The 13454-nt window shown below is 40.9% G+C and overlaps 1 protein-coding gene across 3 annotated transcripts in view; it reads left to right on the plus strand.

Annotated features, from left to right (window-relative positions):
• Positions 1-8597: 8597 nt before the first annotated feature.
• The window catches only part of birc2 (baculoviral IAP repeat containing 2), a 37994-nt gene continuing 33137 nt past the window's right edge, over positions 8598-13454 (plus strand). Inside the window, exon 1 of one of the 3 annotated variants that reach the window (XM_059964712.1) lies at positions 8598-8742. The gene's annotated coding sequence lies outside the window, so the exon portion shown is untranslated. Of the gene's footprint in view, positions 8743-9065; positions 9238-9429; positions 9539-13454 lie in introns of those variants that run through there. The other 2 variants (XM_059964711.1, XM_059964713.1) reach the window with 2 other exon arrangements.

A 13454-nucleotide genomic window follows, 5' to 3' on the forward strand; every position in this document is an offset into this window, starting at 1 on the left:
GTCTGTCTCTAGAGATGGAGACAGTTCAAGAAAGGGAAGAGGTGTCAGAGATGGACCAAGTAAATTTGAGGGAAGGGTAGAAATTGGAGGCAAAATTGAAGTTGATATGATCCACATGGGTGCAGGAAGCAGCACTAATGCAGTGGGGCTCAGGATTTCTAGCATCTGCAGAATATCTTGTTATGTAAACAGTAAAACATTTAAATTCAATTCATTATATATTGAAATATTCATTGCGATGGAGATTTAAATTTGTATTGGGTCTAAAAGGCTCTTGAAACAAGAATTATAGTATTTTACACTTTTTTAAAAACTTACTTTGCCTTCATGTAGTAAAACATATTTCAGAGTATCTTACAGAAAGCCTAGAACACAAATATCAGAACATTTCATCATTTCTACCAGTTTCCCCTAAGTGTGTTGGTAACAGTTGCAGAACATGCCGGAAACTTGAATCGCTGACATCGACTTCAATATTTCCATGTTGAACTATAAATGTTTTTGGCAGTTTCATAGAGTAATGATAACAAACACCAGTAGTGTTTTTACTGCACATGTTAAACAAGCCACTGTTTCAATTATTAAGTGCCTGTGAATCCAGAGTACAGACACTGACTGTTCTCATAATGAATCTGCTAGCCCTAAAAGAATGTCACAAGATCCTATTAACAACAAAGCACATTTATATACAAGTTTTAACAAAGTAAAGTGCCCTAAAGTGCTTTACCAAAAAGAGATGAGGTGTAGTTTGGTTGTGTTATGAAATGGTAATGCTTCTCAGTGATGATGTGGACCATTCTCTGGAATTCCTACCCCCACTCTACCTCTCTCTCCTTTAATATGGTAACTAATATCGCAATTCCTTAACCAAATAATTGATCATCTACACAAGAAGGATGTTCATGTCAGATGCATTAAATTGTTTAGCAAAGCTGTTATTGTAGAAAATGCCATGGTAGGGTAGTGATTAGCATGATGCTATTGCAGATCAGAGCGTTCTGCGGTTCAGTTCTGGTCACATTCTTTAAGAAGTCTTTCTATATCCTCCCCGTGGAATATGTGGGTTTCCTCTGAGTCCTCTGGTTTCCTCCCACCAACCAAATGCATACTTAGTGAGTTAATTAGTCATTGTAAATTGTCCTGTGATTAGGTTAGGGTTTGTTGGGTGTTGCTGGGGTGGGCTGGCGTGGCTCAAAGGAGCGGAAAGGACTACTCTGCTGTATTGCTAAATACAGTAAATAAAATAATCTACAGATACATTTTTTTTAAAACCATCCTCTAGATATAGGGATCACCTTAAAGGCCAGTATTTGTTCACTATTCCTGGGGGCCTTGAAAACATTGGCCTACTGTGCTATTAGGTTCAAAATTCAGGGATGTGATCCAGTCACACAAAGGAATAGCAAATTAAAGATAGGATGGTGTGTGGCTTTGATGTAATGGCATTCAAAAGTGCTTTGGAACAGATTCTGCCAATTGTGCTAATACATCCCGTGGAATTTTCCACATTGCAGCAAAGTGAACTAATGGGAGCATGAGTGAGTGTATGCTGGGTAGAGAACAACTATTTTCTTAGTCCACTATAAAGGGAAATGCAATATATTTCAATATACTAGAGACACAAAATTGCATGTTGGTATATGTGTTTACCAACACATAATGAATTTTGATTAAACAAAAAGAGATGTGACTGTGATATTAAGTAACAATCCTGATGCAGGTCTTTGATCTGAAATGTTACAATTCCTTTCCTTTTCCAGATGCTGCTGACCCACTGAGTTTCTCCAGCAGATTGCTGGTTGCTCCATATTTCATTGAACACCTGACTTGTTTCCTGCAGAATAAAAACAGAAAATGTAGGAATCACTCAACAGATCAGGAAGCATCTGTGCAAAGAGGGACAATTAATGTTTCAGGGCTAAGAATCTTCATGTTTCCAGAGTTTTTTTAACTTCAGATTTATAGGATCTGCGATTCTTTCACTTTTTTTTGTAAATGCTTAAGAAGCTTTAAGAGCTCAAGATGAGAAGTTCACCATAATTGGGTAGCCAAATGGTTAATTCATTTTAGTTTCTGATCAGTGATCTCCCTTGGATATTGACAGTGGTAGATGTGATAGCGGCAATGCTATTGAATATCAAATGGAGTGGTAATTCTACCTTGTTATAGATTTTTACCTAGAAATAGTATGCCTCAAATGTTTTTTGCCATATCAGTTGATTAATATTATTTAGTAAATAGACGCAAACTGCTTTGTTATTGGGGTAAATTCATTGAACACTTCCAAGCATGTGATGGAGGGAAGTTGATTGAAAAAGCACCTTAAAAGCATCTGGGCTTAATAGCTATCAACATAAAGAACCTAATTATAAATTAAGTAAAACGTCCCTTGCTGCTTCATACAAAAAGTGACTTGAGGCTCTTGACCAAAGCTTTTTTGAAAGTCATTGGTTTTATGGATCATTTTAAACAAAGATCAATAACTAGATTTAGACAATTTGTAATTGCAGATATTTATAAAGGTTGCAACATTGTAAAAATATAATATAAAAGAGAAGTGTCTTGACTAAATTCTAAGATATACAATGTACCTTGTGTTGCTCAGGGAAGCTGTCTTGGTCCCCCACTCTTATACATGAGAGACATCATTAGAGAGCATAAACTTGACTTCCACAGTTATGCAGGTGACACACAATTGTATATCTCAACTGAGCCTGATGATAATACCCAATCTTCTCTGACTTCTGGATATGGCCACAATAAACAAATGGATGAGCAATCTATTGTGATGAAGTGCTTCGAGAGTTTGGTCATGACTAGACTTAACTCCCACCTGAGCAAGGACTGGGATCCACTGCAATTTGACTACCACTACCAATGGGTTTACAGCAAACTCAAGTCTTCCAGCCTAGTAAAGGTGGTACCAAGCTGCGGCGTCCATCCATTGTGGCTCAGAATTAGTAGCTTCGTAGGTTCGTGGGGATGGTTTGGGGGACAGCACGTGAAGATAGGAGTCAGTTTAGGTTTTAGGGAAGGGATGAGGGAGAATTAGAAGTTGTGGCAATAAATGATAATCGGGCAGAAGCTGGTGTTCAGAGTCCAGGTCTGAGCACTTCGTGGCTGAAGATCAGTAATCTTGGAGGTCAGGTCGGCAAGTGCCAGGCCAGAGTTCCATGCCGGCAGGATTCATTTGGGCCAGTGAGCCCCACCAGTTAGCAGGTCACAATGTCAGAAGTTTATGCAAGTCCAGAAGTTGGAAACCAAAGGCAAGTGTCCCATGATCGCAGAATCCCTGGTGTCAAAATCCAGAAGTCAGTAAAGTCCAGAGGGTGGCAAAGCCGGAGGCCCAATGTCTGGGAGTTCAGGACCACAACTGAGTCTGAGATCAATCTTGTGGCTTTCCACTTGGCCTTGGACAATCTGGAGAACAGCAATACCTATGTTAGGCTGCTGTTCATCAATTATGGCTCAGTGTTCAACACTTTCATTCCTTCTGTACTAATTAACATATCTCAAAACCTGGGCCTTTAGGAACTAGATCCTTGACTTTCTCATTGGGAAACTACCGTCAGTGCAAATTGGAAATAACATCTCCTTCTAGATGACAATGAGCACTTCAGGGATGTGTGCTTAGCCCACTCCTCTACTCTCACTAGACTTGATGCTTTGTGACTAGCCACAGTGCAAATACCATTTTATAAATTTACCAATGACACTACTGTTGGTAGAATGTCAAGTGGCAATGAGGCGCACAGGAGTTTAACAGATCAGCAAGACCAAGGAACAATTGTGGTGTGATGTTACAATGATTACTATGGTTATTGGATTTACTGAGTATGCCCACAAGAAAACAAATCTCAGCATTGTATATGGTAACATAGATGTACTTTGATAATAAATTTGAAATTTGAGGAAGTATGGTGGAGAGCATTCTGACTGGTTGTTATTGCCTAGTATGGAGGCTCCAATACATAGGTTTGAAAGAGGCTACAGAGGGTTGTAGGCTCAGCCAGCTCCATTACAGGAACAAGCCTTCCACCTTTTAAATGTGGTACCACAAAGTGCCATCTATCATTAGGGACCTTCACAATCTGGGACATGGCCTCTTCTTATTATCACCCTCAGGGATCAGGTACAGGAGACTGACGATGCACAATAAACGTTTTAGCAACATCTTTGTCTCCTCTGTCATCTAATTCCTGAAAGGTCTATGAACACTACCTCACTATTACTCTTTTGCATTTTATTTATTTTTTATATTGTAACTTATAGTAATTTTTATGTCTTGCACTGCACAGCTTCCACAAAGCAACAAATGTCATGACATGTCAATAATAATGAACCTCATCCTGATATATTTAAAAGATTTCTGGACATAAAATGCATGAAGTGATGTTAGGAGAAAGTGGAGAACAACGTTTACATGGGATCAGTCACAATTGTATCAAGATGAGTCTTGAAGGGATGGATGCCTGTCTTCAACTTTATTATCTCTCCAGTGTTAGTAGCAGAATATTTGGGGTGTTATCATTTGGTGTACTTTGAGTCTCTGCTTACCTCTAGATGTGAAAAAGCCCATGACTGCTGTTTTACAGTCATTAAGCTGGATAAAAGTGCGAAGATTTATAAGAATGTTGCCTGGACTCAGCTGCCTGCATTATAAACAGGGGATGGTAGGCTAGAATTTTATTCCTTGAAGCATATATATCCTTATAAAAGAGTGTAAAATCTTGGGGGCTATCAACAGGGTAAATGAACAGTTTTTTTTCCAAGGACAGAGAATTAAAACCTAGAGGAAATGGATTTAAGGTGAAAGGAACTGAGGGCAACTATTTCACTGAGAGTATGGTCCATGTATAGAACAAACTACTGGAGGTTGTGGTCAAGGTAGGCACCATAACACTTAAACGACACTTGGACAGATACATGGAAAGATTTAGAGGGATAATGAGCCAAATATGGGCAAATGGGACTAGATTAGTATCCTGGTTTTTCATGGAAGATTTAGCCTGAAGGGCTTGCTTCTATGCACCGTTACTCTGACTTGAAAATAAAAAAAATATTAAAATCTAGGCATTGCTTAATCAGGACCAGTGTAAGTAAACAAACACAATAACTGACTAATAGGCAAGAGTAATGATTTCTGAAGTTGTGGATGGCTTCAAATAGACAGTGTAAAAGTTGGATGATCAATTAGAAATGAGTTAAGAGGTATGAAAAGCTTGGGTGATAGACTCAGCAATAAGTCATCTAGGTGCAAAGAAGAGCTATCATACAGGTATCCTAGTAATGGAATCCAAACTCATTTTGGGTCAGACATGATTTCTAGGTGGCACAATCTTGTTTTGTTACAAATGATTGCCAAGGGTTAATTTAGTAGCCTGGGAAGAGTTTGCACTGGGGACTGAAAGCAATTAGTCTTCCGAATATTTGTTGGAAGAAATTGATATTTATCCATACAGTGTCACAAATCAGAAATGGTAAAGGGATCGAGAGGATGGTCTTTCTCTTTCTGCTGTTCTTTGCATGATCCTAAAAGAAAGTATAGCAGAGGATTCTGTGGTTACAACTGAATAGGTAAAAGTGGAACCAGGTAAATCTCACATGGTTGATTGATATTGGAAAATGGTTGAAAAAGGATGGTATGGTCTACGAAATTAAAATTCACAAACAGGACAAGAATGGATTCTGCCTAATCTGCCTATGCTACCGTTTGTTAAAGTCTTAAAACATCATTTGTGATTCTAATAGGAGCCTGTTCTAGCGTTAGAAAATAGATTCAAGATTGTTTAATGTCAGTTCCAGTGACAGGTGGAATTCTACAAAAGATGGGCAATGTTTGGAAAGGGACACTATATCTAACAGCAAGGAAGAGTAAAAGGTGTTTAGTTTATAAGTACAGATGGATTAAAAGTTAGATTATTTTGGGGATGTTTTGAAAGACTGGGGAAAGCATTTGAAGACTTTTAGCTAGCAATCTCCTGAGATTGAGCTTATTATTGCAGGATCTCTTCAGCTGCTGTATTGGTGTTATCTCCTGAAAATGTAATGACGGTATTCAAATAAACATTGTCATTTCTGCCTAATCCAACTCGGATCAATTTTACCCTTCAATGTCACCCTTGATCAATTATTGCCTTCAATTAAAGTCAATCAATCTTACCTATAGGATTCAGTTATTTTATACTTGCTTCCACCATGTGTGTGGATAGGTGTGTATCTGAGATACAGTGACTGGATGAATGCCAAGAGTGCCAAAGCAGAAGGAGTGTGAGGGCATAAGGGAGTAATCTGTGAGAAGGGAAGAAACTCTTAAGATGTACAGAGTCACTGGGATGGACTACTTCTCTTCAGTTCAGATGGGAGGGAGCAAGATAGATTTTTAAAAAAAGTGAAGCAAAGGGTAGAGGAGCCAGTGACAGAGACGGTAACTGTGTAGTAAACATGGAAAGGAAGTTTGTGCATGAAAGGCCAGATCACAGAAACTGATACAGGGAGTGACAGCATCAGGGTCAAAAAGGTAGAGAAGGAATTAAAGAAAATTTTTTAAAATGTGTAGCTTGGATTGGAAATGAGGAATAAGAAAACATGAGATTGAACAATAGAATACAGAGGAATAGGGAGTTGATCTGCTGAGAGGCCACAGATCAGGAGCTGCTCCTGGGGTAAAGGCTGCAACACTGGCCGGAACCTTGAATCCCTCCGATGGCAGAGGTGAAGAGCCTAGTGGGGATTCCGTGAGATGTTTCAACCTCTCAGAGAGTGCCTGGCCTTTCCCGCCATGGATCAGGGCCCATTGTCTGGAGTTGCCTCCCAGACCTGTCTCCTGCTACTGGGAGACGGGAGCCGGCCCAAAGTCGCTGCAGATGGCTCTCTGGAGCTTTCAGCACTCCCCTGTGCAATCGGACAGGATGAAGGCCAAAGGAGAATGAGGCACAAAGATATCTGAATGATCCACATCAATGTGGGATGGAAAAAGCTACTTGGAATTGATTAAGATGGCTTCACCCTTGGGAAATTGGCAATGCCACAGCTGACTCCCTTGATGAGGCACAACAGGCAATTTCTGAAATATCGGCAGTTACTGGCAATTTGAATGTGTGCTTTAATTGGACAAGAATGTTGCTCCAACACACCAGACAAATCAGAAAATATAATTCACTTGATGGATTATATTTGAGAGGCAGCAGATAGAATGAGAAACGTGGGAGAGCAGTTGCACAATTATAACCCCTTTGGATGCTGGTGGTCATTTAGGACTCTGGGAGGATGGTGGGATACTATATTACATTATGGAATAACCATTGGAGTAATAATAATACCAATAATCTAATTACGATTTTTGTGCTCAGTCATGTGCTTGGAAAGGAGGGGACATCAGGGTTTTGGGTCTTCATGGGGAATGGATGGGATAAAAGGGAAAAGAAAGCCCTGAGAGCTTAAGCATTATTACCTTAAAGACATCATTCACCGTAAGTCCTGATAATATTGGAAGTCTATTGTCATGGGATAACAAAGAGGAAGGAATGGGGAAAATATGTATTAACTTTGCAGTTTATTATAAGTATTTGATGTGACAAAATGGAGTTGTACAAATCAGAGTGCTGAGCTAGTATGTTGCTATACATGTATGTGACTAAAGTAGCAAGAACAAACTACAAGAAATGTGCTTACGAAAGGAACATGTGACGGCAAACACTGAACATTGTGCAAAAATGACTAAGTAGCAGAGATGACTCAACCACAGATGGAAGCCTACAACAAATGTATTAGTAAAACTGGGCTCACTGGGAGCAGTAACCTCATCTTGTTCTTATGTACAGAATGATTTCTGAAGTCCCCTACCATCCCTGGTAAGAATGGCGGTGAACTTACCCCTTTACAGATAATAAAGAATAAAGGTGCTTGATAAAAAAGAAATACAGAGGAATAGAGAAATGAGGAAGGCAGACATTGGGAAAGAGTAGAATTAGGATGAGGGTAAAGGAAATGTGAAAGAAAACTGTGTGGACAAGACTATGACAGAAAAGTGAGCAATAAGTTAAGAAATAAGGACAAAAACATGGAGGGAAAGACAGATAGAGAATGAGCAACATGTTAAGAGGGCCAGGCTGAGAATTATGTAAAGTGAAATAAATAAAGTAGCAAAGATAGCAAAAGTCGTGTTACTTTGGTATTTTGTGATTCTTTTCCCCAATTCCCTTTTTTAAAGACCAGAAGATAAAGGAGCAGAATTAGGCCATTTGTCCATTGAGTCTGCTCTGCCATTTCATCATAGCTGTTACAATTTTCCTCTCAGCCTCAATCGCCTGGCTTGGCCCCATATCCCTTCATGCCCTGACCAATCAAGAATATATCAACCTCTGCCTTTAATACACATAAAGACTTGCCCTCCGCAACTGTCTGTGGCAAAGAATCACACAGATTCACCACTCACTGGCTAAAGAAAGTCCCCTTCTCCGTTCTAAAAGGACGCCGCTCTCTTTCGAGGCTGAGTACTCTGGTCTTCGACTCTCCCACCGTCCTCTCCGCATCCACAAGGCCTTTCGCCATTCGACAGGGTGAATGAGGTCGCCCTTCATTCTTCTGAATTCCAGCTAATACAGGCCCAGAGCCATCAAGCGCTCTTCTTATAACAAGCCGTTCAAACCTGGAATTATTTTCGTGACCCTCATTTAAAAAAAACCCTCTCCGGTTTCAGCACGCCCTTTCCAAGTTGAGGGGTACCAACTTTAAGACAAGGTAATGTGTTTTAAACTGTTTTTTTTTTCCCCACTCTCCCCGTTCTGGCGCAGGGTTTTATTTCGAGCTGCAACTCAAGTTTCCCTTTCCACAGAATCAGTTCGATCTGCTGAATGTCTCTCCTACTTTCTGTTTTAATTTTGGACTTTCGGCATATGCTTTTTTTTACACAACGAGAAATGATAGCACAAATAAGAAGGTACCGATACTGTGCTCAGAGGAAAGTCCCCGTCGGCCAAAGGCGGCTGTCAAGAGCAGCCCAAGGGCAGGGCCGACTATCGGCCGTTTGTTTACCGCTTGAATTAACTGCGCAGCCGCAGTCGCTGCTGCCGCGGGGCGAGGAGAGCTGGGAACCTGCGGCAGGGGCAGGGGCAGGGGGGAAGGGCCGCCGAGCACCCGGTCAGTTCGGAGACGAGGGGCCGAGAAAGGGAGTGCGACCCGGTTTCTGCAAACGGCTGTGGTTTTGGGGCTGAAGGAGATATTTCCATGAAGCGAGTAAGTCTACCTGACGCGCGGGCTGTGTTGGTACTTTTGTAAACGTCATTGGAAATGGTGGTCTGGTGAAACTGAAAGGTCCAGTTTAATTCATCTGTGAAATGACTTTAGTAGGCAATGTCCTGGAGGCAGTGCAGTTAAAAGTAGCTACCGTCTGGCGGTTCCTCTTGACATACCGGAATAACTCGCTGTTGAGTCAGAAGTGGGGGAGGGGAAGAAAACATTTCTGTCTTCCTCTCTGGCAAACTGAATTCGGTCATTTGTCAGGCGGTTGTAAAAGAAAAGTAAGACAACTGTTCAGGTAAGACTTGGAATCCAGTTTTCCTTTGTGTAACCTGGGCGCCGCTGTCGCCCTTGACAAGGTAGCTGTATGCAACTGTTTCTGATGAAGGGTGTTGCCATGGTTCGTGCGGGACGATGGTGGGGTGGGGGAAGAAGGAAATGGAGGTTCTCTTGATCCGACGGTTTTGTAGAAGAGGCTACTTATTTCTAGATTAATAGGACGTGTGAAATGGGAAATCGGTAGGTAGTGGTGTCCTTACGCATCTGTGTGATAGAAATTTGCAAGTGTTGTCGCATTAGATTATAAGGTATAGGAACAGAATTAGGCTGTTTGCTCGGCTATTCCATCGTGGCTGATTTATTATCCTTCTCAACCCCCTTCTTCTGCCTTCTGGTAACCTGTGACAACCTGATTAATCAAGACCTTTTCAACCTCCGTCTTTATACCAGATGACGTGGCCTGCACAGCAGTCTAGCAATAAATTCCACAGATTCACCACCGTCTAGCTAAAGAAAAATTTTCTCATCTCTCTTCTAAATGGACATCTCTACATTGAGGCTGTGTCCTCTGGTCCTAGACAACCCCCAATAGGAAACATCCTCTCTATCTAAGCCTTTTAATATTTGATGTATTCCAGTGAGATCTCTCCTCATTGTTCTAAACTCCGATATGTATAGGGCCAGAGCCATCAAATACTCTTCAAATGTTAATCCTTTCATTCTTAGGATCATTTTCCTGAATGTACTCTGGACCCTCTCCAATGCCAGCACATCCTTTCTTAGATTGGGGGCCCAAAACTGCATCAATACTTTCACAATGTGACCATTGTCTTATAAAGCCTCAGCATTACATCCTTGCTTTTATAATTGAGTTCTCGAAATGAATGCTAACGTTGCATTTGCCTTCCTTGCAACAGACTCAACCTGCAAGTTACCTTTAGGGAATCCTGCATGAGGACTCACAAGTCCCTTTGCAACTCCTGATTTTTGAATTTTCTCCCCATTTAGAAAATAGTCTGCACCTTTATTCTATCTGCCACAGTGCCCATTTCCCCCAATCTCCTCCTGTAGGCATCTTGCTTTCTCAACACTACCTGCTCTTCCAACTGTCTTCATATTATCTGCAAATTTGGCCACAAAGCCTTCAATTCCTTCATCCCAATCATTGACATATCACATGAAAAGAAGTGGTCTCAACATTGACCTATGCGGCATACCACTAGTCACTGGCAGCCAGCCCGAGAAAGCTCCCTGTATTCCCAACTTTTACCTCTTGCCAGTCAGCTAATCTTCTATTTATACTAGTATCTGCCCAGGAATATCATGGGTTCTGACCTTGTTCAGTAGCCTCAGGTGTGGCACCTTGTTAAAGACCTTATGAAAATCTAAATAAACAACATCCGTTGACTCTCCTTTGTCTATCCTGCTTGTTCATTCCTCAAAGAATTCCAACACATTTGTACTGCAAGATTTCCCCTTAGGAAACCATGCTGACTTTGACCTATTTTATCATGTGTCTCCGAAACTTAATCCTTAATAATAGACTCCAACATCTTTCCAACCATGGAAGTCAAGATAAGTCCAATAATTCTTCTAGTATTAAAAGATCAATACTAATGCCTCCATAATCTCTTCAGCTACCCCTTTCAGAACCTTGGGGTGTAGTCCAGGTGACTTGCCTATCTTCAGACTTTTCAGCTTCCCAAGCAACATCTCCTTTGCAATAGCAACAACACTCACTTCTGCCCCCTGATATTCGCATTTTGGGCATTCTGCTAGTGTCTTCCACAGGGAAGACTGATGCAAAATCCTTATTAAATATTATAGTCTGGAGAAGTAACTGCAGTCCACTTTCTATATAGTACATACCTTTTTGTGCTGTTGGTGGAGGATGAATGTTGAATTGTGTACCAGTCACTTTTGAGTTTCTTGAGTTCTTGGCACTGCACTCAAGGCTGGTAAAAAAGTATTCTGTCATTCTGTAGACTCGTGCCTTGGACCATAAAACTCTGATAATCCCAGGAAATTTGGGGTTTTGAAGGGCCATCAGGATTTCTCGACTCTTGGGTGAATACTCCAATTGACCTTTTAGATGTTTGATAGTATTATGGTAAATTTTTCAGTAAGTCAGTTAAGTGGGAAAGGAGCATGGGAGTCAGGCCTTAGTGAATGGGAAAGGAACACAGCAAATATCTGGTAAATCAAATGCCAAACCATTGAACTTCTGAGTTGTTGGATTAGTAATCAAATGGCCAACTAACTAATTCCCACTGCCTACAAAATACCATATCCGTCCATTTTCCTCACATTCATGTGCCTATCTAAACATCCCTAATAAGTCTCTGTTCTGCCTCTGTCTCCAACCCAGACAGCACATTCCAGGCAGCCACCACTCTCTGTGGGGTGGAAATGGCCCCTCAAATCTACTTTGAAATTGCCCCCTGTCACCTTAAATGCATGCCTTCTGGATTTAGACACCTCAATCCTAGGAAAACGACATTGTCTGTCTATTCTATCAATGCCTCTCATAATTTTATAAACCTCTATCAGATCCACCACTCCAAAGAAAACAACCCAAGTTTGTCCAGCCTTTCGTTATGCGCATGCCCTTTAATCTAGGCAGCATGCTGGTAAAGCACTTCCTGTACCAACTTCAAGCCTTGACATCCTTCCTATAATAGGGCAACCAGAAACGTATGCAATAATCCAGATGCAACCAACCTAAAGTTTTATTATACTGCAACATCCTGATGTTTGAACTGAATGCCTCGACGAATAAAGGCAAGCATGCAATAAGCTGCCTTAGCTACCCTTTCAACCTGTTTAGCCATTTTAAGGGAACTATGAACTTGGACCCCAAGATCCCTCTGTGCTCCTCAACATTAAGGTCTTGCCCTTGACTTTTACTTTGCTTTTAAATGTCAAAGGTTAAGTTATTAGAGGAGGTCATTACATGGTAACTTTGTGCCACTTGTCATCTCATGCTTTAAATTTGTTTAGTCCTTGCATAAGCTGCTTCAAAATGATGAAGAATTGTGATTGCAATTCCATTTTGAAATATGAACAACATGACTAATCAGTGGATCAGGTTATTTTGTGAAGAGAGAGAATGTTTCTTATTGACATCCATCAGAATGGAAAATTTAGAACTTAATCAGCTTGGAATTTCAGTGAGGCTACTCATTGTATTATGCGCAATGTGTATAATACACAATGGTTTTGGTTTTCTTACCTAAAAAGGATAGTGTTAATAAACAGGAAGTGCAAAAATATACCTCATTATTTCCTGAGATGGTGATAAGCTAGAAAGCTGTCTTTCCATGACCATGATTGTTCTTGGCAAATTTTTCTACAGAAGTGGCTTGCCTTTGTCGTCTTCTAGGACAGTGTTATTACAATGGACCTCTGCCATTATTTAATACTCATCAGAGATTGTCTGCTTGATGTCAGTGGTTGCATGACCAGGACTTGCGATTTGCACCAGCTGCTCCCATGGCTTTGTGTGACAATGATTGGGGGTGGGGGGCACTAAGCAAGTGCTACACCTTGCCCAAGAATGATCTGCAGGCTGGCACAGGGAAGGAGTTCCTTACACCTCCTTTGGTAGAGACAACTCCACCCTCTTTATTATTATCTCTTTAATATCTAGGTTAAGACTTGAGCCATGCAAAATTCTTTAAGGACTTGACTATAAGGAGCGTGCTTCCTGTGGCTGAACAATGCAGAACTAGGGGTGATAATGTGAAAATGAGGGCATGCGCCAATTAGGGCTAAAATTTGATGTTTCTTCACTTTATTTTCTATTGCAAAGGGCTGTAGGAGATCAGTCAAATATATCATAGAACATAGAACAATACAGCACAATACAGGCCATTCGGCCCACAACATTGTGCCGACCCTTAAACCCTGCCTCCCATATAACCTTCCACCTTATC

Source organism: Hypanus sabinus, chromosome 3 (assembly GCF_030144855.1).
Source record: "Hypanus sabinus isolate sHypSab1 chromosome 3, sHypSab1.hap1, whole genome shotgun sequence".
Taxonomy (NCBI): domain Eukaryota; kingdom Metazoa; phylum Chordata; class Chondrichthyes; order Myliobatiformes; family Dasyatidae; genus Hypanus; species Hypanus sabinus.